Consider the following 23379-nt stretch of genomic DNA (forward strand, 5'->3'; position numbering starts at 1 on the left):
TATAAGGACTAGGTGTAAGGGAGCTAGAGAAGATAGTCGTGAGCCTTACGAGAATGCTTATGGCCGTAAGACTCATCCATAATGTCTTTTGATTGTATTATTGTCCAACTTACGCCCGTAAACATTGGACAGTAAGCTTCTCTGTTCTGCTTGTTACGACTATCTTTACGAGTGTACAATGCGGTCGTAAGATTCTCTAGATAGTCCTTAAGGGTGTAACCCTTACCCGTAAGGTCCTTTGAATTGAATTTGAATCCCCTTATGGGCATAAGCATGCTCGTAAGGTCTTCTAGAATAGATTTACGGCTATAAGGACAATCGTAAGCTTCCTGTAAGCTACCTAGTTTGCCTTGTCCTTATTCTAATGATGCCAAGAGATCTCCAACTTCATCATTTTAGGTCTATAATGCTTCCTTTGGCTCTCCCTTATCTTAAAGCACTACCCTAAGCTTGTTAATACAAAACACATGATATTTAGCATCAAATTCCACATTATAATTCTAATACATGCCAATTGAGTGTACAAATTGATATGAAATATATGAACATTGTACACACATCATATGACTTCCCCTACTTCAAGGATGTGGCACTTCCTCCCACTTTCCCATTTTCCCCACCTTCCCCTCACTTACTTCAAAAGTGAACGCCCCTCTAGTGGCATTTTCTTTTAGAGTGATTTTCATTGAAAATTGTTGCTTCAGAAAATCCACCATCACTCACTTATCCTATTAATATAATTTTTTATGGTTCTAATTATAATTTGTGGCCTCAATAGATGTGTAGTTTTCTTAAAGGAAGACTTTAATGGTGCATAGTTACTGACAAGGTTGTTAAACCTACAAGGCATGATGAAGAAAGTAAGGCCAAATTCATTGAACAATTGGATTAATTAGACAACAAAAATCATCAGATCTTAACTTGGCTTCGTAACACTTGCCAACCTGCTATAAAGTTAGAATTTTGCCATATGACTATTCTAAAGATGTTCGGGATTTTATAGGTACTCGATATGCCGTTTCAGATGATGTTCATCAATTACAAATTTTTTGTCAACTCCATCAAATGAGTCAATAGCCTGATCAAACCATTCATAGTTTTGTATCTTAGTTACAAGTATCATGGGATCAATTGGTAGACTATAACCCTATTTGGTCTAATATAGCTTTTGCAAATATATGTACTTCTTTTTATGATTATTAATGTATTTGGCATTAGCTTATGACTCATCATTCTAAGTTGAGTCAATTAGTGATGTACTTCTTGATCGTAGTCCATTACCCACACTTGACTCAGCTATTTAGGAAGTATTATCGAGGAGACTCACCTTAATAATTTACATGTCGACCGATCTATTTTTTTCAAATCATATTGCTTCTCCAAACTCCATCATTTCTCTTAAAAGTTTTTGTAAATATTGTAAAAAATATGGGCACTTGATTTCTACATGTTCAAAACTTGAAGCCAAGGGCAAGAAATCTGGCTACAATACTTCAACCAAATCTCATACTGTGACACGTGCTTCTAATGTTACTTCTACTACTAAGAGTACTGCCTCTAGGGATATTTCTCCTAAATTCTCTCTCAAAGACATCTAAGCTTTTCTTCAACAAAAATATCCTACCTCTAATACTTCTTCTGTGTTATCTGTAACTTTAGCTATGTCTACTTCTTGACCTTTAACTAGGAGTTATTTTAGTTCAATTTTAAAACCCTCTCACACGCCTATCAATCACACTACTGATAACTTTATTTTACGTAACAACTGACAAGAAAGCTTATGTTTACATGACACCGTTTATTTGCCTAAACTATCTATTAACCTTATATCTATTGGTCAGTTATGTGAACTTTGTGTGAACATGAATTTTCTAAGTCATGGTTATATCGTGGAGTATTCAAAAATAGAAAAGGTTCTTGGGACATGATGTAAGATTGGTCGATTGTTTGAGCTTGTCTTTTTGTAGTTTCCATCAAAAGTTGTTGTTGTCCTCCTCTCCTCCAGTATTTAGCATTCTTGCCTTGGTCATGTTTCACCTTCTAGATTAGGATATTTGATTTTTAGTGCATGTTTGGGTTCTATAAAAATTGCTCACATTGATTGTGTTTCATATCAACTTTCTAAACATCATGCTTTGTCTTTTATTTCTAGTGATTCTACTTTTCCTTGCACCATTTTGATAAGTGTCTAAATACATCAGTATTTCATGATGAATTTTCTGTACTTTCATGCATTTTGCTATGACCCGATGCCCTTCATCACATATTTCATTTCTTTTTATCTCAGGACATTGGATGATCATTTGGAGCACAAGTAAGCTTTGTTGCAGCATGATTTAGAAGATTTTTCGAAGCTCACACACATCTGGGCATATTTTAATCACCAATTACTCTAGAGTGCTTACTGTAGCAAAATGTTATAGTAGCATATTACTATAGAGTGGTTACTGTAGACCACAAAGCTTGCCCACAGAAATTATGCAGGCGGCATGCGCTCACACGCTCCACACAAATCAGGAAAAAGCTGGTTTATAAGCCATTAATAGGTCATTTTTTTGGGGGGCTTGGACATTTGCTAGGTCTCTTGACTCCATACACCTAGCTTTCTTCTTGACCACTATCATATGAGCTTTGGAGGGTGAAGTCAAAGGGAAGAAGGTCACATTCAAGGGAGCATTAAGAGTTTGATGATGTTGATATGGTGACTCTTGTCACCACCTTCTAGCCTACATTTTAGGGAAGTTATTATGAGCTTTTGTATTGATTTCATCATGCATTCTCTCTTTGTTATGTGGAACTAGACTCCCAAGGCCACCGGGAATCCGGTGAATCTTGGGAGAAGAACATGTATTAATGATTTCTTTGATTTGCAATTGATAGTTGGTTTGTGTTATTTAGTTTCAATCATTTGCATTATTTTTAAACCTACAATGGATGGATTATGTAGGTTTCAATTTGTAAATTATACTTGTATAGCGTGATGGTTGCATGTATTAGATCACATAATAATTAAAGGGGGATTTAATGTGCTGACATACTGGAGGTTTCGGGTGCTGGTAACTCCCCGCGATATTTGGGTTAGTTCTAGCCTGTAGAGCATTAGAACTTCCCTAGCCAAAACCCCTTGTACCCATAGATATCATAGGGTTATCTTCCGAATGGAGGAACCGATACTGGATTAGAGCTACACCACGGAGGTTCTCGGGTAGTTGACTCTAGGTTCCAGCAGACCAAACATAGCCAACATTGCATTTCATATCATATGTATTTGTTCTTCTCCAAGGGGGATCCTCACCTAAGGCCTTCCATTTTATTTGGCATTTTCACTTTCTGATTGGTTTGTGTGGCTATCATGTTCTCTGTATTTATTTCTATATTTTATTTATTTTTGTATTCATATTTTGAAACAATAATATCTCATTTGATAGATTAGATAGTGTCACGTAGGAGGAAGGAATTGTAGATCTTGGGTCCAAGGGAATACAACCCTCTCGTGCTTGCGTGGGAGGTTTATTACTTGACGACCCGTGCACTTGACGCCGGGGAGTCTTGTGCACACTTTCTAGTGTCGCGCATGCTCATCATTACATTTGATTTTATTCATTCTGATATTTAGGCTCCCACTACTAGTGTTACTATGCGTGGTTCTAAGTTTTTTGTCATCTTTATTGATGATTAGTCCTAATATACATGGATTTATCTTATAAAAAAATCATTTTGAGTTGCCTCAAATTTATATATAATGTTCCAGTATGATTAAACCTTAGTTTTCTCTTAATATTAAAACTTTTTATACAGATAATGCCATGGAATATCAAGATACCAAAGTCTGTCAGTTTCTTACACCTTATGAGAGGTTCTGAGATATCCGTTATGTTAAGAGGTGCCATCTTGTAACTCTGTCCAGAATGGATGTGCCTATATTCATGTCCCGGCACATTTTAGATACTATTAGAGCTCTTCCTCTTTTCATCCACTTGTCCTGAGTCCTTTTTGTGGGAAGTTGCTTTTATAGCAGTGTACATTATTAATCGTATTTCATCTCCTGTCATTAACAATATTTCCAACTTTGAACTCTTTTGTAGCAAATTGTCTTGAGTATCATAATATTTGATTATTTGGGTCAGCATGTTGTGTTCATCTTCAGCCATGTGAATATACAAATTAGAACCTCGAGCTTGGCAATGTTATTTTTTGAGATATGACATTGAACATACAGGTTATCGATGTTGGGATCCTTTTTTTCTCAAAGTGTCTTCATGTTTCTCATTATGCCCATTTTAGGAACATAAGATGTTTTCCTCCTTATCTCCCTTTCAACACTCGTCATCTACAACTTTTTTTTTACAAACACCGATATTTCTTTATTTCTCAATGATTTTAATATATGTACAAATGACTGAAACAACACTTACTTATCTTCACCATTCCATATAATCTTCCTCATGTGGATCCTTAATCTTATGTTTTAACCATTCAGGTTTACTCCAGTCCTCCACTTCATCACCATTCTCATGTAAATCAACCCAATGTAACCCTCTGAGATTATGATTGTTATTGGATGAGTCACCAGCAAGTGCACGGGGTTGTAAAGTAATACCTTGTGCATGACACACGGGTCATATTCCACAAGGCAGGGAGCTACTATTACTTGCCTTTTGTCTATTTCCTAACCTAACACTTAGAGTGATGAACAGTAACTAATATAGGGAACAACTAACTAAAAATAGGTCAAGGCTACTAGTACACACAATTAGCATTCAACGGAAGAATCAAATATGAGGAATGATTTTGACAAGGAATCCCCCTAGGGTTGTCATTAAACCCTAAGCTAAGGATGATATGTTGTGATGGTAGTGTGGACCAAGAGATTCTTAAAATAGGCTAATCCCAAATCTCTCGATGATTAACCCCTAATCCCATATGAGAGTTATCCAAAATCTCTTCCAAGTTAACTCCTTCTACGATTGCAATGCACTTAGGGAAACATAAATAGGAGTAAACACAATTCCTAGGTTGAAACCTAAAGTTCAGAAGGCTACCAAATACTAGAATCCCTTGGCATATTGGTATGAGAATCCCCTTTCAATCTATGTGAGTCTCATACAAGGGTGCATCCCGTTCTTAAAAGGTATAATCTAGAAATTTGAACCTCAAAGTTCTCATGCAATCCAAGACAATGAGGTACACATAGAATAAACCACAAACCACAAGATTCTACAAAAGAATTCAAACATCAAATGTTACATCAACGAAGATGATCATCCAAAGTACAAATGGCAAACCTAGCATTCATCACATCCAAACCACAAAATAAGTTAGTTCCTCATGAAAGAGGAACACTCATACAACTCCAAGGAACGTACAAACATGAAAAGATGCATGAAATACTCCCTCTAGCTTTGAGTCTCCTTTGATGGACGAAGATCTTGAAAGTTTACCGAGATCTCTACTTGAATGGCTCTTTGATGCCTTGGATCTTCCCCCAATCCACTCTTGGTGAAGAAATGCGTTGTAGATTGTTGGAAAATTGCCCCAAGAAGGATTGGGTGGTGGCCCAAGAGGCCAAAGGGAAAAGTTCCCCTTTAGCAATGTTTAAAAGACAACTTTCCCAAGCCTTACGGGCATCCATGCTGGTACATGATAACCCGTGAGGCTCCTAGCCAAATCCCACAAAAATTACTCTTCGAGGTATAGTATCTGCTACCGGAAATAACTACAGTAACTAATGCTCATTGTTCCTATAATCCTCACCGCATCCATACTAGTGCATGGTAGCCCATGAGGTTTACAGCTAATTCCTTGCAGCGACATGAAATCCTGCATCTACAGTATGAGCTACAATATTAGCTACAATATCAAAGTTTGCAAACACCCTTATTGGTGTGAATTTCTCCCCGAATGCGTTCTTGAGCTCATCCTAGCTTCCTTAAGGCCTGTAACATAAATAAAACCAATTTAACCACAAAAAGAGCATCGATTCAACAAGAATGCATGCAAACCGTATAAGAATTATATGTATATATATGTACATTTAGACACTTACCATTATTATGCTATTGTATCTCTTTATGAGCTTCATACTTATCATGAGGCAAGTACTAACCATTTGTGGAAGAAAGCAATGGAAGAGGAACTTCATGCTCTTGTATCCATATAAACCTAGGATTTGCTTTACTTACCATCAGATAAATCCCTAGTTGGTTGTAAATGGGTCTATAAAGTCAAAACTAAGGTTGATGGATCAATAGAGCAAATAAATCTCAACTTGAACTGAAGGATTTACTCAAGAATATGGTATCAATTATGAGGAAACATTTGCTCCTGTCACCCGCATCACTTTTGTTTGTACAGTTATTGCTATTACTGATATTCAGCAATGGCCTTTATTTCAAATGGATGCCAAGAATAAATTCTTAAATGGAGATCTCTCTTAAGAGGTCCACATGCAACTTCCTCCTAGGTATGATCATCCTCTGTATATAGTCTATCTTCTTCATAAAGATCTTTATGGACTTAAACAAGCACAAAGTGATTTGTTTGCAAAATTTAGTTCTATTATTTCTTAGTTTGGCTTTCAATCCAATTCTTATGAGCATGTCTAATTTTTCAAAAGATTGAGAGAGGTATCATACTATTTCTATTATATATTGATGATTTGATTCTTATAGGTGATGACAAAATGGGAATCCATGATTTAAAAGACTTTTTAGCTGTAAATTTGAGATGAAGCATCCTGATAACTTGAGATATTTTCTCAGTATTAAAGTTACCACTGATTCCATAGTGTATTATTTATCTCAAGCCAAGTATATTGCTGATCCTATCTCCCATACAAGACTTACTAATGATAAAACTGTAATTACTCCTTTTGAGGCCAATACTATTTTTGCTGCTTCTGATAATTGACCTCTTTAAGATTGCTGATGCACAATCTCTTGCTAGATGTAAGTGCACAGATTATACAAATAGTAAATTTTATCCAATAGGTTCAAGTAGTCGAATCCACAAGGACTGAGAAGCTTTTAGTACTAATTGATCCTCTATTATCTAACCAAAATGAATGGTTAGAGAAGAGTATATATCTAAGAATCTAGAAAGAAGTAAAAGATGAAAGAATAGTGGAAATAACTAGGGAATTGACCTGATAAGAGATACTAGAATGAAGCAATGCTCCGGACTACTCCCCTTGAGAATGTGTATTAACTCCTACAATGACTATTAGATACATCTTCTTGCCTTTAGTTGAAAAATATGCTTATGTATATTTGAAAAGATTCAGAGCATGCCCCAAATAAGAACATGGACAAAAGATGGATGCATGGTCGTGCAACTCAAGAGTGATAGTGAAGTGAAGACCTGAGTGTTATATGGCTAGAGGAAGAAGTACGCGGTCGTGTACATCCACCCATGTACATTGGGATTTTGAGACATTAGGTTATTTTTTTGGGAGTTACAAGGGCAAGATACATGCCCATGTACTTTCCCATGTACCAGTTAGGTCCCTGTAAATATAAAATAGAAATCCTCAAGGGTTTTTAGGGCATCTGAGTTTTGGGAAAATTTAGGGGAGAGGAACTGAGGATGACTCGCTAGGGTTGAAGAAAAGATTTGAAGGTTTGAAGGAGGAGTTTGAAGAAGTCACCGGAGTGGCAATCTAGTGCCGATGATAGAGGCTTACATCATCTCCAACCATATGGCACTAAAAAGGAAGGGGGGAGGGGGAGGGGGTTTCCTTACATGTTTAGGGTTTTAGAGATTGAGATTTACTTTGTAGTGATGAACTTGGGCCTCACGGAAGGCTAACTTCCTTGGGTGTCCGGATTGATGTAGCTTGGGAATACTTTTATCTTTTGATTGCCTTTTAATATAGATTACCTTCCGCTTCCGGATTCATCTTTATTTTCATTGTTGGTTTTGCATATCGAGAGAGGCATTACAAATTTGATTTCACTTGTGTATCAAGAGATCCTTGTGAGGAGATCACACATCCAAATTTTTACACAGAAATCCTAAAGCTCATTGTAATCATGCGAGGGTAGGAGTAGGAGAGATTCCCTTCCTCTTTTAGCATATGATTAGCCACTAGTCAGTCTTAAGAGAGCACTTAGTATGACTTTGTTTTCCTTCGAGTCTGTGTAGCCAAGGTTTAATCTCTATTTATTTGTAATCATTGTAATCATTAAATTCCCAAGTGAAGTCAATCTGAGCACTGCTTTATCCATCGTTTCTAGTTTCTCATTTTCTCTGATTTGTTCATTTGTTCCTTTATTTGTTTTTCTTTTGAAATTGGAATTGATCTTTGTTATTTGGTTAGCTAGCAAAGATAGAGGTAGTACTTCTATTATATAGTCTCTGTGGATTTGACCATGCTATTTGCATGTATTACTTTGATTGACATATACACTTGCATGCACACTCACTTGTAGTCAATCAAGTTTTTGGTGCCGTTACAAGGGATTAGATATATTAGGGGCACTCTCATTTGTTCCACTAGCTTTTTTTCTTTTCTTTATTTCCTTTTAGTTTTAGCTTTTTTTCTTCTATTGTTTTATAATTGTTAGCCGAGGATTATCATTGATCATAACTCTTTTGTTTCACTTTCAGGAGCTTGAGTATGACCCATTTGAACACATCAAAATGTTTGAAGCAAAATTTAGAAATTGAGAGAACATTGCAAAGGAAAGTGAGACAATTACCTCAAGACTTTGAAAGTACAGATTCAGTAAGTATGGCCAAATAAGAAGGGCAACCGAGGACTTTGGCCGACTATGCTAGACCCACACTTGATGGAACTCAATCAAGCATAGTGTGACCCCCATTGTAGCCACCACATTTGAACTCAAGCCGGCATACATCAAAATGGTATGATAATCGTGCTCATTTTATGGCTCTACCGAATGAAGATCCCAATGCACACTTGAGCACTTTCGTAGAGGTTTGTGATATGTTGAAGCTAAATAGGGTTTCCAATGATGCTATCCGTTTGAGGGTCTTCCCGTTTTCATTAAAGTCTAGGGCTAATGAATGGCTAAAAACACTGCCTAGAGCTTCGGTTACTATTTGAGATCAATTGGCCAAGCTATTCTTGACTCATTTTTTTCCATCAGGGAGGACAACAAAAATTCAACATGACATAGCTTTTTTAACTCAACAAGATGGTGAGACACTTTATGAAGCTTAGGAGAGGTACAAGGACCTTTTTAGGCGATGCCCACAACATGGTTTACTAGGTTGGATGGAGGTCTAACATTTTACCAAAGGATTGACTCAAAGTGTATAGCAAACTATTGATACCGCAGTCAGTGGAGCCATTAAGAACAAGACATTGGAGGAGGCTAGGAAACAATTCAATGATATGGCAAATCAATAGTTTTGAAGATGAAAACAATAACATGCATAATGGTTGAAATCCATATACCTCTATTAAGCGAATATAATAGTATGCCCAAAGGGTATACAAAATATAGCCAAACTAGTTTCTCAAAGATATAACAAAACTAGATCTACATGCAGCTTGAAGCCTAAAATCAATAACCAACTCAAAAGTCCAAAAAAGATAAAATAGTTGCTGGCCCATAGGATATAATTATATAAATCAAGATAACTGATAGGGACACAAGTGTATGTGCCGATCAAGTAATAAAATATACATGAAAGCATGATGTAGGTTTACAGGAAAGAATGAGACTACTAGTAGTAGCCTTAGTTCCAAAAATTAGCCTAACCAAATAAGTGATATGTGTGAGAAAAAAGAAAGTAAAAGCAAGAAATATGAAATAAAGCATGAGAGAAATCAGGGGAAGAAATGATATCCGGACATGGCATCCTTCAAGAGTTTAATAAAGTACAGGACAAAAAGTTGTCTAGATATGCAATCCTATTTTAACCGAGAGGTTTCCTGAATCATACTAAACCCCTCGGTAGAGGGCGAAGAGTAACTATATCGATGCAGAGTTGACACAGTCATCTGCACAATCGCATTAACACTCTATGAAATCTCACTGTGAGTTAATGAAAATCTCTTAAGTAGATAATCTCTCTTATGAGGAAAGATTACCCCTAATATGAATACAGAGTAGAGATGTGATTTCTCCTAAAATCTACTCCACATGATTGAAAAGAGCATGGAGATACTCATTAATTCACTCGGGAGAATTAAGATAACCAGAAGACCCTGTCTTTAGGCTTACTCATAATTCCCTCTAATCATGGCATATCTATGCTAGGTGGGTAATTCTATTTGTCACAAAGCACATTGAGTATGATAACTAAGGCTTTCAATACAATAAAGATCAAGCATTCAAACACGGAATTATATTCAAATAAAATGAATTGCAATAAAAAAAACAAGCAAATCACATGAATCCAACAACCAATGTCCAAATATAAATCCTAGAGTTCAACTATACCCAAATATCTAACAAACTAATCCTCCATTAGTGGAGGGCAAGCATCCAAAGTACAAGACACAATGTGAAATAAAGAAAACATAAGAACCCCCTTCTTAATCGTGCTAGAGATGAATTACCGGAGAAACCCTAGGAAAGCTTCCACGAACGCTGTGAAGGTGAGCTTAACAGCTATGATATACTCTCCCCTTGAATGTGAATTTAAATATCCTCCTAGAATCTCTTATAGAGACCCTACAGATTCACCTCCTTTTTTTCCTAACATCGTCGCCAAGAAAGAATGAATGAAATCTCAATAATGCCATAACAATCCTCATTAGATCTATTTATACTCGGCTACTTATGAGCTGCTTACGAGCGTAAGGACATGGTCGTAAGGAGCTTGGGAAGATGAGCCCCAAGCCTTATGGGAATACTTATCCCCATAAGTCCCGCCCATAAGGTCTTCTATATGTGTTATTGTCCAGCTTACGGCAGTAAGCTTTGGATCGTACGCTTCACTATGTTGCCCTTGTGACTGGCCTTACGGTGGTAAGTTTTGGTCGTAAGCTCCTCTTAATGGCCCTTACGGGGGTAAGTCTTGCTATAAAGTTCTCTGATTTGGTTATGAACTCCCCTTTATGGGTATAAGTATACCCACAAGATTCTCTAGAAGTGGCTTATGGCCGTAAGCTGCCCATAAGCCATCCAGTTTGTCTTGTCCTTGTTCAATTAATGCCAAGAGAGCTTCAACTTCTTCATTTAGGGTCTAGGATGCTTCTTTTGGTGTTCTCTCATCTTTGAGTGCTACCCGAAGCTTAAGGATACAAGATACACTAAGTTTAGCACCGAATTTTACAACATGATCCTAATACAAGCCAAATGAGTGTACAAAGTGATATAAAAATAATATAATAATGTACACTCATTAATAACAAAACTTGCTTTTCGAATATACAATATATTGTTCCGAGCCCATTTTTAGGAAAACCTTCAGAAAGTTCAATTCATATTAGCAGGTATTTTTTTCAAAACCAATACATCGAGGAAAATACCAAAAAGTAAACGAATATTTGTAACACAAGATTTTCCAACAAGTTATATATATATATATATATATATATATATATATATATATATATATATATATATATATATATATATATTTAAGCAACATGTATAAAACAAGTAAACCATGCATATCAACTGTTCCTACTCACAAACATGGATGACCGCAAGTTCGACGCTAGCCCTCTATTGGTTCTTTGCTCCTACTTGAGGTCTCAACTCCTGGGAAAAGTTAAATGAAAAACCAAATAAAATTCAAAGGGATTCAGACAAAAATTAAAAAAAAAAAAAATAGAACATGTCACCCTATTATGTAATAGAACAATAGGGTTTGCAAATCAACTCCTAAACGTACCCAAACAAACCCACAAGCTAACCTCACTCATCTACTCCCCATAGTGGGTCAATATAACTAAGGGTTCTCTAAAAACCCTTGGCCCTATACGGACCCTAACTATAACAACAAAGAGTCCACTTCGAATTTTTGCCAAAACGGAGAAATAACAAGGGATTCATGTCCCTTGTAAATCTTAGCCTTGTCTAAAGCTAAGATCTTCAAGAAATTTCTCAATTTAACTCGAGAAATCCAAACCCAAAGGCTAGATAATGGTTTACTCTCAAACTCAAGAAAATGAACTCCAATCATCGATTTCGTTATGATAAAATAGTAGAGTGGCATCTAATACATTTCTCCTAAATTTTAGGATGAAAATAGTGAAGAAATTTAAAGAAAACCCTATAAAAAAAACAAGAAGGACACGAAGAGGGAAAAGAAAAAGAAGAAAATAAAAATTGAAAATGAATATATATATATATATATATATATATATATATATATATATTAATACCCAACACGTGGCTTTCCAAAGTTCCATGCGTTCAACTTTAAAGAAAGGCACGAAATGGATATATTTCATGTATATAAGGTATATATATATATACACTTATATAAACGTATGTATAGTTATATATATATACATAGAATATATATATATATATATATAACTCAATGTGGCCTTCGTAAAGCCTAGTCTGAGGCTACCTTGTGGGTGACCATAATAATATGAACACGTAAACTAATCAAGTTCTCACATCGAGTTTTGAATTAATTGAAGACTGAACTTGGATATGATCATTGAAGAATCTATTAAAGCTATCTTTGGTAAGCACCTAATTGTTTGGAGATCATGTTTGGATATTTCGATGAAACTAAATATGGAAAGTGTTTTGAGTTATTTTTTGGGAGAACTTAAAATGGAGATGAAGATAATTTTGCACCGGGCTAAATTAGGCGAGGTTTAAATTACTTGAAGACCAAGATTAATTTAACCAGTGGAAGATTCAAACAAAAATCACATGCAACTGATTGAAGATTGATTAAAGACCATTGTGGTATGATTGAAGAGCATCATGTATAGCGTGTGCTTCAAGACCCAAATTTGGGCTTGCTTGAAGACCCTTGTTGGGGTTTGTGCTAGCATGAGATGGGAGCAGAGGCGGAGCCACAAATGATATAGAGGGGGAGCGATCTACAAAGTTTTAAAATAATTAATTAACAAAAAATTTTAAATTAAAAAATTAAAATAATAAAATACATTTAAATTTTTTTTATAGCAATAAGTAAAAACTTAAGAGACATAATTAATTAATGTATCAAAATTTATATTTCTTTATGATTTTGACTCAAGGGCGGCTTAAGATAACTACGAGATCTATAACGGAATTTTAGAATAAACCCTCTAATTTATTTAATAAAAATTAAAATTATTTAGATTTTATTTTAATGAATACCTATTTGAAATGTTTGTTTATGTTTTCACATACTACTAAATAGGATACATTTAAAATTTGTGAATAAAACTCAACAAAGTAAAAAATCTAACAAAACAAAAACAAATTGTAACAATATAAAAAGTACAAAAGCTCTTATTTATAATTAAAAGAAATAAATATTATATTAATTTTTGAAAAAAAGCAAATGCATTAAAAATTAATTATAGAGGATCATAATAAAATTATGAAAAATTAGTTATCAAAAGATATAATTGATTAAATATTAAAATAAATTATTTAATATCTTACTATATTATTTTAAAATTTAAAAATTAACTAAGATTAAATTATATTGATTAAATATTAAATTAAAATATTTTTGTATTATGATAATTATTGGTAGTCTTACAAAATTTGAGTATTTAAAGTTATTATTAAAAAAAATCTACAGATGAGGATTTAAAAAAATAAAGGGCCTAAAATAATTGCTTTATTGGTTTTACCCTTGAGTTGATGATGTTTTGATTTATAATTTTAAAAATATGTATAATATTTTAAATTAAAAAAATTCTCATTTACAAGCATATGCAATTTAATAATTTATCTGAATTCATTTAAATTATTTTTATAAATTATTTATATTTAATTTCTTATTAGTTACAAAATAAACTGATATTTAAATATTTTTAAAAAATAATAACTTTCAATTAAACTTCTATTTAAATCAACATAATTTAAAAAAATTTATTTATTACTAAATCAAATCTTTAATATTTATCAGATCCCTAAATCAATGCACATTAATCAATTATACATATTTTTACAAATTTTGTCAAAATTTTAAAAATAGCAAGCTCAACAAAAACATCTAATAAATTAGAAATAAATAAATAAAAAATAAATCAAAGCATTCAACTGAAAATAAAATAAAAAATAATCACAATATAAAAATATATAAAGATAAAAATTAAAAAATATATTAAAAAGAAAAGCTTTGAAAGGGGCTTGGCGGAAGGGCGAGGTGGAGAAGAATGGGCGGAAGGGGGGTGGGGTTGAAGGGCAAGAGGGAGAGGGCTGGGCGGAAGGGGGCTGGGGTAGGGCGTCGGGAAGGAAAAAGTAGGCGGTGTCAACAGACCCCGCTAGTGAGAGGGGTGGCAGCCGCCCCCCGGACCCCTTGTTGCTCTGCCCTTAGATGGGAGTTCAACTCGTTGTTGTTGTTAGTTAAGAGGGGAATTTAATGACCTGCGATTTGGACCCAATTGGGAGGGTTTGAGGTTTCTTAAAGTCTAATTGTAACTAGGTGTTATAACTGAGTTAGCGTTAATAGGTGAGCCAAATTGCAACTCAATTGCAATAGAGTTAAAATGTCAGATTTGGAAGGTGTCAAATTTTGATGTTGTCGAAAATCAAAACAAAAGTGGAATATTTCAACAAGTTATTCGTGTGGAAGGCTATATAAGTCCCTACTTGGTGATTTAGAATGTAAGAGAGAGAAGTCAAATTAATTGGCATGGAAGCATCAGTCAGTCTTATCTTATGAGAGCTTGCTTATTGTCTAAGGAGATCGTGGAAGGATATTTATTATAAGAGCTATTACATTAGTTGGCCGATAGTTAAAGTGGTTACAATGATAAGAAAAGGGTACAATAGTAATTTATTTCTATGAAAATTGCATACTTTACCCTTTAATAATTTAAGTAGTTACATATAGAAGGAAGGGCGAAGGGGTAATTTTGCTATAAGGGATGTTGAATTAGGTAGTGGTTAAGTTTATTGGAGAGAATAGAAAGAGATGTTGAGATGGCAAAGACATCCTTGCTACTAATGTGGATATTGTTGGAGTAACTACATAAAAAGGGAATGAGCCTGAAAAAGGGTACAATAGTAATTTATTTCTATGAAAATTGCATACTTTACCCTTTAATAATTTAAGTAGTTACATATAGAAGGAAGGGCGAAGGGGTAATTTTGCTATAAGGGATGCTAAATTAGGTAGTGGTTAAGTTTATTGGAGAGAATAGAAAGAGATGTTGAGATGGCAGAGACATATCCTTGCTACTAATGTGGATATTGTTGGAGTAACTACATAAAAGGGGAATGAGCCTGAAAAAGAGGCAGACCTTTTTTGAATAAATATAGCTTTTTCCTTAATCCCCTTCCTTTCCCTTCTTCTTTGTTGTGTGATTATAAGGTGATCTCTAGGACAATTGTTCCTTAAATCCCTTGATTTTCTCTACATACCATCTTGATTCTCCAAATAAAGCTTGATTTTAGTGGATTGCTAGTTGTTTTTTTGCCCGATAGCAATAATTTTGGTGAAGGAGTGTTATGTCAACGGGAGGTTGGGGTTGATGGAATGTTGATTAAGGTGAGCCTTAAGTGATAAAATCTCCAATCACATGTTATCTCGTGGGTGAGGATGTTTTGAACTAGGTCGTTGTGTCTGTTTTTTATTTTTTCCAGTGCATTAACCCCCAAAGTTGGTCATGTAAACATAAGTAGATCAATTCCCCTTTTGTTGTTTGTTTGGAAGTATTGCATACACCCAACATTCTGAGCTTCATGTTAGTCCTTCCAAGACACATGTCAGAACGGGGACATCCCAATAATCAGATTGAATGGGATGACAGTTTTTTCGAATCTATAAAATGAAAATTTTGATCAAATCACACATCACAGTATACTAGGTTTTCTAATTCCTTAAGGGGTTTATCTAAAAGATTCAGAATATAACTAGGAAGACGTTTCAAATACCACACGAGTCGCCGGGCATGCGAGTTTGGTGTATCCCATTTGATATCTTCGTATCTGAGAATCAACAAACTCCACCCCGCATTATTTCACAAAACTCCGGGTCTTCTTTTTTAGCCCCAATAACTCTATAATTTGCACAAGCATAAATTTCACTTTTTGTTGGTCAAGAGATTGTTTTACAAAACAATCCATCTTTTTCCGATTTTCAGTGCCAAACAACGTTATCAAAACTCTTGTGCTGGTATATCTTATTTGTTGTGGTGTGTTGATTATCAAAAAAATCACTAATCCATAATGGAACTAGTTGACATAAAATATGAAAAAATATTTTTGGCGTTTGTTGTAAAATTATAATTTCTTATATTTGAAAGCAAGATAAGAGCAATTTAATGCGAATGGTACTCGATTTTTTTAAATTATGAATAGAGTAAATGTTTAATGGAAACAAGAAAAATAAAATAAAAAATAAAAAATTCAGCCGCGTGATAAAAGCAGAGTTGTCCGGGCATCTAATGACATGAAAATATTAATAAATTTTAAATAAACCCACGTTCCTCGCTTCAATCATTCCCAACTAACCCACCAAATTCTATTTTTTATTTTTTTTAATTAAGAAATGATTATCAAAATAACATGCTTCACGTACTTCTCCTGTCAAAAATAAATTCTATATATATATATATTTGCCACTGGAAGACGATTAAATTTTGGGAAGATGGAATTAAAAGTCTTTGGAGTCAATCATTGGATAGCCCAATGGTATGATATCAAAGTGTAAGGGGGAGGTCATGGGTTCAAATCTCTCCCCCAACAGTACTGTTCATACACTATTCACTCCGGGATTCCTATATTATTCTCATATTGTACTATTGTAGTACATCCGGGGTTTCGATCTTTGCTTTAGAATCTGTTTATATTTATAAAAAGCGCTTGATGCCTATTATTCATCTTTTGGAGGTTTGAAATTATCCCACATAAACCCTCTAATATATCAATTCGTCATATGGTTCTTTTTGTTTTTTGGGCAGTTTAATTTTCAGTTAATACAGCTCACTCTTTCGTTTAATCAATCTTACAACATGTACTTTCTGTTTTAAAATATGTAGTTTATCATTTAACGTTGTGTGTTTTCGTTTAACCACATAATTTTTTACTTAATACTGATATGTCTTTTTGTTTAATATATGATATTTTCATTTAATATTATGTGTTTCTGCTTGAAAACCTACTAGGTATTTCTTTTCAACGTTAGTTACTTTTATGACTGAAGGATTAAAAAGTACATTGTCAGAAAAATAACGAACTTTTTAAGAATATTCAAACTTAGAGGAACAATATGTAAATAAGTGAAATTTGGAGGGATTTTTAGGTTATTTCCAGTTAAATCATTTGCCATGCTCATCTTTTCAATATATTACTCGCACCTTTTTTTTATTTTAATATGTCACTCTCTCTTTTAATTTTATTTTATTTCTTCTTGCTGTAACAACTTTGACGTTTTAAATTTAATTGAAGTGAATTTTTTAAAACTTTCATTTATATAAATTTTTTAAATATATCATATATATATATATATATATATATATATATATATTAATATAGAACATGAAATTGAATTATCATCTTTATTTTTGCACCTGCATTTATTTCTTATCATTCTCGATGAGATTAAATTTCTAGTTAAAGTTGGACGGTTTTTGTGTTACATTGCAACATCTACTACGTGAAGCTTGTGGTCTTTTTTTTTATATAAATTAAATATTTGTGAAAAAATAATTTTCACTAATATTAAAAATGTATAATTTATTGAGTAATGAAATCATTTAAATAAAAATATAGGCTTAAAAAATGAGAAAGTGAGCAGAAAATAATCAACAGCTGAACCAAATCATAAATCAATAGTATCTTTGTAAATAACTTTCTTTCTAAAGAATGGAAAATTGCATATATGTTATGCTCAAAATATACAGTTCTGTATATGTCCATAGTTTTAATTACTCAGATTCTTTTAGAAAGTACCAAAATTTACATGAATATTTATAAGTTAAAATAAATTAATTCTTTTGGAAAACATATATTTAACTTTTCTTCTTCCTTTGGTCTCATTTTTCTTGATATTATTAATTTTTTTTATCACATCTTTTTCCTTTCACCTTACTTTATAAATCTCTTTATTTATTTATTTTTATTAATTTGTTTATTTTCACATATTTATTAAGAGTGCGAGGAGACCGGAAAGTAGTTTAACAATTATCCCATTTTTTCTTTTTTTAATTAATTTTAATTTCTGATAGGGGTGTATGGACTATGGTTATTAATCCCCGGAATGGGAAACAGACACATACTTTAAGATGAACACCCATTTGAATAAGCATAGAATTGGGAATTGAATCCCAAGTGTAGGAAATTGAGACCCAGCTTCGCATGCCTGCCTATCCAAATGGGTGTTCATCTAAAAGTATGTGTCTGTTCCTATTATGGGGGATTAATAACTCCAAACTTGATGGTAATTGAGAGAAATTGAAAGCTATTGACTAATTTATCCATTCTCATAATTGCTCCCAATATTTTTTTTTTCCTAAAATGTTTTGGAGGGTAATGGAGAGGGCTGGCTTCTAAAATTTTGTCTTTGTCATAGGCATAAAAAATGTATTAATTATTAATAAGTAAAATTAGTAACAATGCTTATGTAATTTGTTTTAATTTACATATTTAATTATGAGAATTAAAATGAATAATTATATTTAAATTATTGAAAAATGAATAGACTTGAGCAATTTTTTGTTTATTTTAAAAAGAACCAACACAATAAATATTTATTTAGAATACTTAATTATAACAATTAAAATTAATAATAATTGAAATGAATTAATTAATAAATACTTGATAATAATTTAAGTAAATAAGATATGCAAACCTTGGTGCATATTAAGAAATTATCATAAACAATATTTAAACACTAATTACTTACATTAAAGCTAAAATATTAATTTGACTACATTCTCTCATTTTAATTTGGGTTTTTTACTTGCATACCCCTGTAAAACTATGAATTTACTTAAATACCCTCATAAAAATGATATTTGCTTGTATACCCTACAAATCAATTATATTTGTTTATATGCCCCTATGGTTAAGTTGACTCTTAATGGTGTTAAATTAATGGACGGAATAATGGGTAAATTACCAAAATGGGTTTGCTTATATACCCCTCTAATTTTTTCTTCTTATTTTGTAAACATTACTCATTTCATTCAATAAATGACCATTATGGGTTTGTTAATATACCCATCAAATGTTTTTATTATATTTTATAGACTTTAAATTATTTAAATTATAGATAACCAATGTAATTTTTTTGTACTTTTAATTATTTTTAAAAATTATTAAAAATCATGAATTTTTGAGTAAATTCATATTTTAAGGTTTTTTACAAACATCTTTAAAAATTTTTACATTATCACATGTTCTTTACAAACACAACCTAAAAATAGGTAAAAATTACGACATGTATCAATATATAACAAATAATTTCATACACCTACTCAAAATACAATCACATATGAAACTTATAAGAAAGAAGTCCAATAATGTTTTTTGAACATCCATCCAATATCAGAACTCCTGAGAAAAATCCAGTAATTCGATAGTGTGGCGGAGGATCCGATTAGTATAATAGTCGTTGGTGTTTGGCTCACCGACGATGAACACGATTGGGAGGTTCTCCAAGTAAGCTCCGGCGATGGCGTTGGTCACATTGAGACCTCTGACGGTAAAGGTAACGGCACATGTGCAGATGTTACGGCGTCAGGCATAGCCGGCGTTAAGATGGTCCAGTAGGGTTATGTTGAAACCTTTGGGGATGGCGTAGATGTAACTGACGCCGATTTGAAAGAACCAGAGAGTGAGATGGCGTGGCTTGAAGTGATTGGTGAGAAGGGAGCCTCAAAAGATGGCGCTGAGTGGTTGAGAAGTTTGGGATTTTTTCTCAAATGGCTTAGGTTGGATAATGTTAAGAATAATTGGGTAATTTTGTTAAGTTGGGTTAAGTGGGAACTATGGTTAATTCCATAAACCCTAACGGTGGCTAATGGTAACTAACGGCGGGGATATATAAGTAAAAAAAATTAGTTTTATGGGGGTATGCAAACAAATAGTATTTTTATGGGGGTATTTAAGCAATTTCATGCTTTTGCAGGGGTATGCAAGCAATTTTCCCTTTTAATTTTTCCTAGTCCTAATGAATTATAGTTTCGACCAAACATAATTTTTATTCGCATTACTATTACCATCAATTCCCATTACAATTCCTATTCTCTCCAATTTCATTCCCATTCTGTAAACCAAATACCTAAATCTAAGTTGTATATTACTCCATTTAAACTCTCTCTATATTTATATACAAACAAACACATAATATTCAAGGTTACGTGGACATCTCTGAATTTTTGTTTTAAATCATGTTTATCATCGTGCCCTTTTTGTCTTAAAGAAGAACATTTACAAGAAAAAAATTGAAGAAGAAGAAAAAAACAATGATGAAGATGATGATGACAACAATGACGATGATGACTATGACAAAAAAGGAAAAGAAGAAAATGAAATAGAGGAATTTTTAGAATTATATAAACTAAAAAGTTAATCTAATGTCTGTAAGGACTACTGAAGAATTATAAGTAGAAGCATGAATCTATTATATTGCAAATGTTAGAGAGATTTTCAAATTGGTTTGTAAAATTTCAAAATTTTCTAAGTCATTTTCTCAAAATTAAGTTTCACCAAATGTGGATTGTACATTAATTAAACTTTTATATATATATATATATATATATACACAAGCAGCTACACAATATTCAAAGGTTCTCAATAATTTTCATTTTTATAAAAAGAAAGTTTATAATTATATCTTTTATGTCCTGAAAGAAAAACATTTACTTGATTCCTTACAAGAAAGAAGACCAAATATTCACAAGAAAAATTTGCTCTCTGAACTAAATTCACTTGATTCCTTACAAGAAAGCAGACCACTTACTGAGGTCGAATCTAATCAATTAACTGTTATCCAAACTGATCTTTTTACTGTCCTTAAACAAGAAAAAATTTATTGGAAACAATGATCTCGGATAACTTGGTTTAAAGAGGGTGATTCAAACACAAAATTCTTTCATCTGCTAGCAAATGGTAGAAAGAATAATAATTTCATACACAAAATTCAGACTGATCTTTTTATTGTCCTAGAACAAGAAGAAATTTATTGGAAACAATGATCTCAAATAACTTGGCTTAAAGAGGGTGATTCAAACACAAAATTCTTTCATCTGCTAGCAAATGGTAGAAAGAATAATAATTTCATACCCCACATTCGTAGTAACGGGCTATGGATAGAAGGAAATCAAGAAATTGGGAAAGTTTTTACTGATTATTTTCAAACCTTGCTTGGTACTCCAATTTCTCATAGATTCCTACTAAATTGGCATCATCTTTTTTATTATAAGGAAAGAGTTGATCTCTCTCATCTCGAACTCCCATTCACCACTAAAGAGATTAAACTTGCTGTGTTTGGTCTAAATGCGGATAAGTCCCCAGGACCTGATGGCTTCCCAATATTCTTTTACCAAAAACATTGGAACCTCATTCAGGAGGATCTTTTAAAACTTTGTGATGATTTTTATAATGGTTCAATCAATTATGAACAACTTAACTGGGTGCACATCGCTCTTATTGCCAAAACAAGAGCTCCAACTGAGGTTTCAAAATTTAGACCTATCAGTCTCATCAATTCTACTTGCAAAATCATTTCTAAGATTCTCGCTTCTAGATTGAGTCAAGTGATTAATGCTCTAGTCAATGATTCTCAATCAGGATTTATTAAGGGCATATGCATTGCAGATAATATTATAGCTGCACAAGAAGTGATTTTTAATCTCCAAAAAAAGAAACTTCTTGGTTTTGCCTTTAAAGTTGATTTCACAAAAGCATTTGATTCACTTGAATGGAATTTTCTCCTTGAGATTCTAGCAGCTAGAGATATTGGCAACCGTTGGATTAATTGGATACACGTAATTCTCAAAATTGTAAAAACACAAATTCTGATTAATGTAACTTCCCAAGGGTATATCTGCTGCAAAAGGGGTTAAAACAATGTGATCCTCAGTCACCTCTTCTATTTGCTTTAGCAGCAGATACCCTCAGTGCTATGTTCAATCATGCTATTAATTCTAAAGTGTTGGTTGGAGTTCAGCTCAACCGATCTAATAGTATTTGTCATTTGCAATATGCAGATGATCTAATCATTTTTTCAGCTGGAGGACATGAAGATCTTAAAATAATCAAATTAATTCTTTATCTCTTTAAAGGTTGTTCCGGTCTTTCAATCAATTACACGAAGAGTTGTTTGTTTTCAACAAATTATGGTTTTCAACCAAACATCTACTCTGCTAAAATTCTTAATTGCAATAGGGATTATCTTCCTATCACAAACTTGGGAGTTCCCCTCTCTGGAAGACGGCCTAGACGACAAGATTGGACAAAGCTTATTGAAACTGTCCGATCCAGACTTACTTCTTGGAAAACAATATATCTTTCACTGGGGGGGTCATCTTACCCTTATTAACTCTGTTTTATCAATTATCCCAGTTTACTGGATGTCAGTCTTCAAATTACCATCTTGGGTCATCCATGAGATTGATAAGATCAGGAGAGATTTTTTGTGAAAAGGACCTGATCTTGGACCAAAGGGAATCATATTGGTTGCTTGGAAAAGAATTTGCCGTCCCCGTTTCAATGGGCGGCTGGGGAATTCTGGATCTTAAGGAATTCAACAAAGCTTTACTTTGAAAATGATGGTGGAAGATCACTACTATACCAAATTCCTGTTGGTCCAAGATAATCAACACAAACTACTCTTCTAGTGCATCATCTAAATTCTTATTTCAACAACCACCAAGAAACAAATCCTTCTTCTCGACAGGGATTAATACCATTCTTCCTCCTTTTCGTTCATGTATCAAATACCAGGAGGGATCTTACTCTTGGCCTTTTGAAAAAAAATGGCATCTTCACGATAAGAATTTCTTAATTGATGATGGTCTTTGCAGCCAGCTTTATTCTCACTTCTGGAAACTCAAATTACCAAGTAAAATAACTTTATTCTGTTGGCTGGTCAAGGATAACAAAATTCTTACCCTTGATAATCTACTCAAAAAAGGCTGCAACCCTAATGCCATCGACACTTGCATTCTATGTTACAATAACTCGGAAATAGTGGAACACTTTTTCTTGGAGTGTAATTTCTCGAAGCGTATCTGGTCCTTTTTCAGACAAATCCTTGATTTTGGATCTTCTCCATCCTCTGTTTCCAATATCTAATCCAATTGGATATCCTCTTTAACTT

The 23379-nt window shown here is 33.4% G+C and overlaps 1 non-coding gene across 1 annotated transcript; it reads right to left on the reverse strand.

The window, feature by feature from the left end:
- Positions 1–9122: 9122 nt before the first annotated feature.
- LOC120255356 lies at positions 9123–9228 on the reverse strand. Its single transcript, XR_005534989.1, has one exon. It is a non-coding gene; the product is annotated as a small nucleolar RNA R71 (small nucleolar RNA).
- Between the last annotated feature and the right edge of the window lie 14151 nt (positions 9229–23379).

The sequence above is a fragment of the Dioscorea cayenensis genome, unplaced genomic scaffold, assembly GCF_009730915.1.
Source record: "Dioscorea cayenensis subsp. rotundata cultivar TDr96_F1 unplaced genomic scaffold, TDr96_F1_v2_PseudoChromosome.rev07_lg8_w22 25.fasta BLBR01000968.1, whole genome shotgun sequence".
NCBI lineage: Eukaryota > Viridiplantae > Streptophyta > Magnoliopsida > Dioscoreales > Dioscoreaceae > Dioscorea > Dioscorea cayenensis.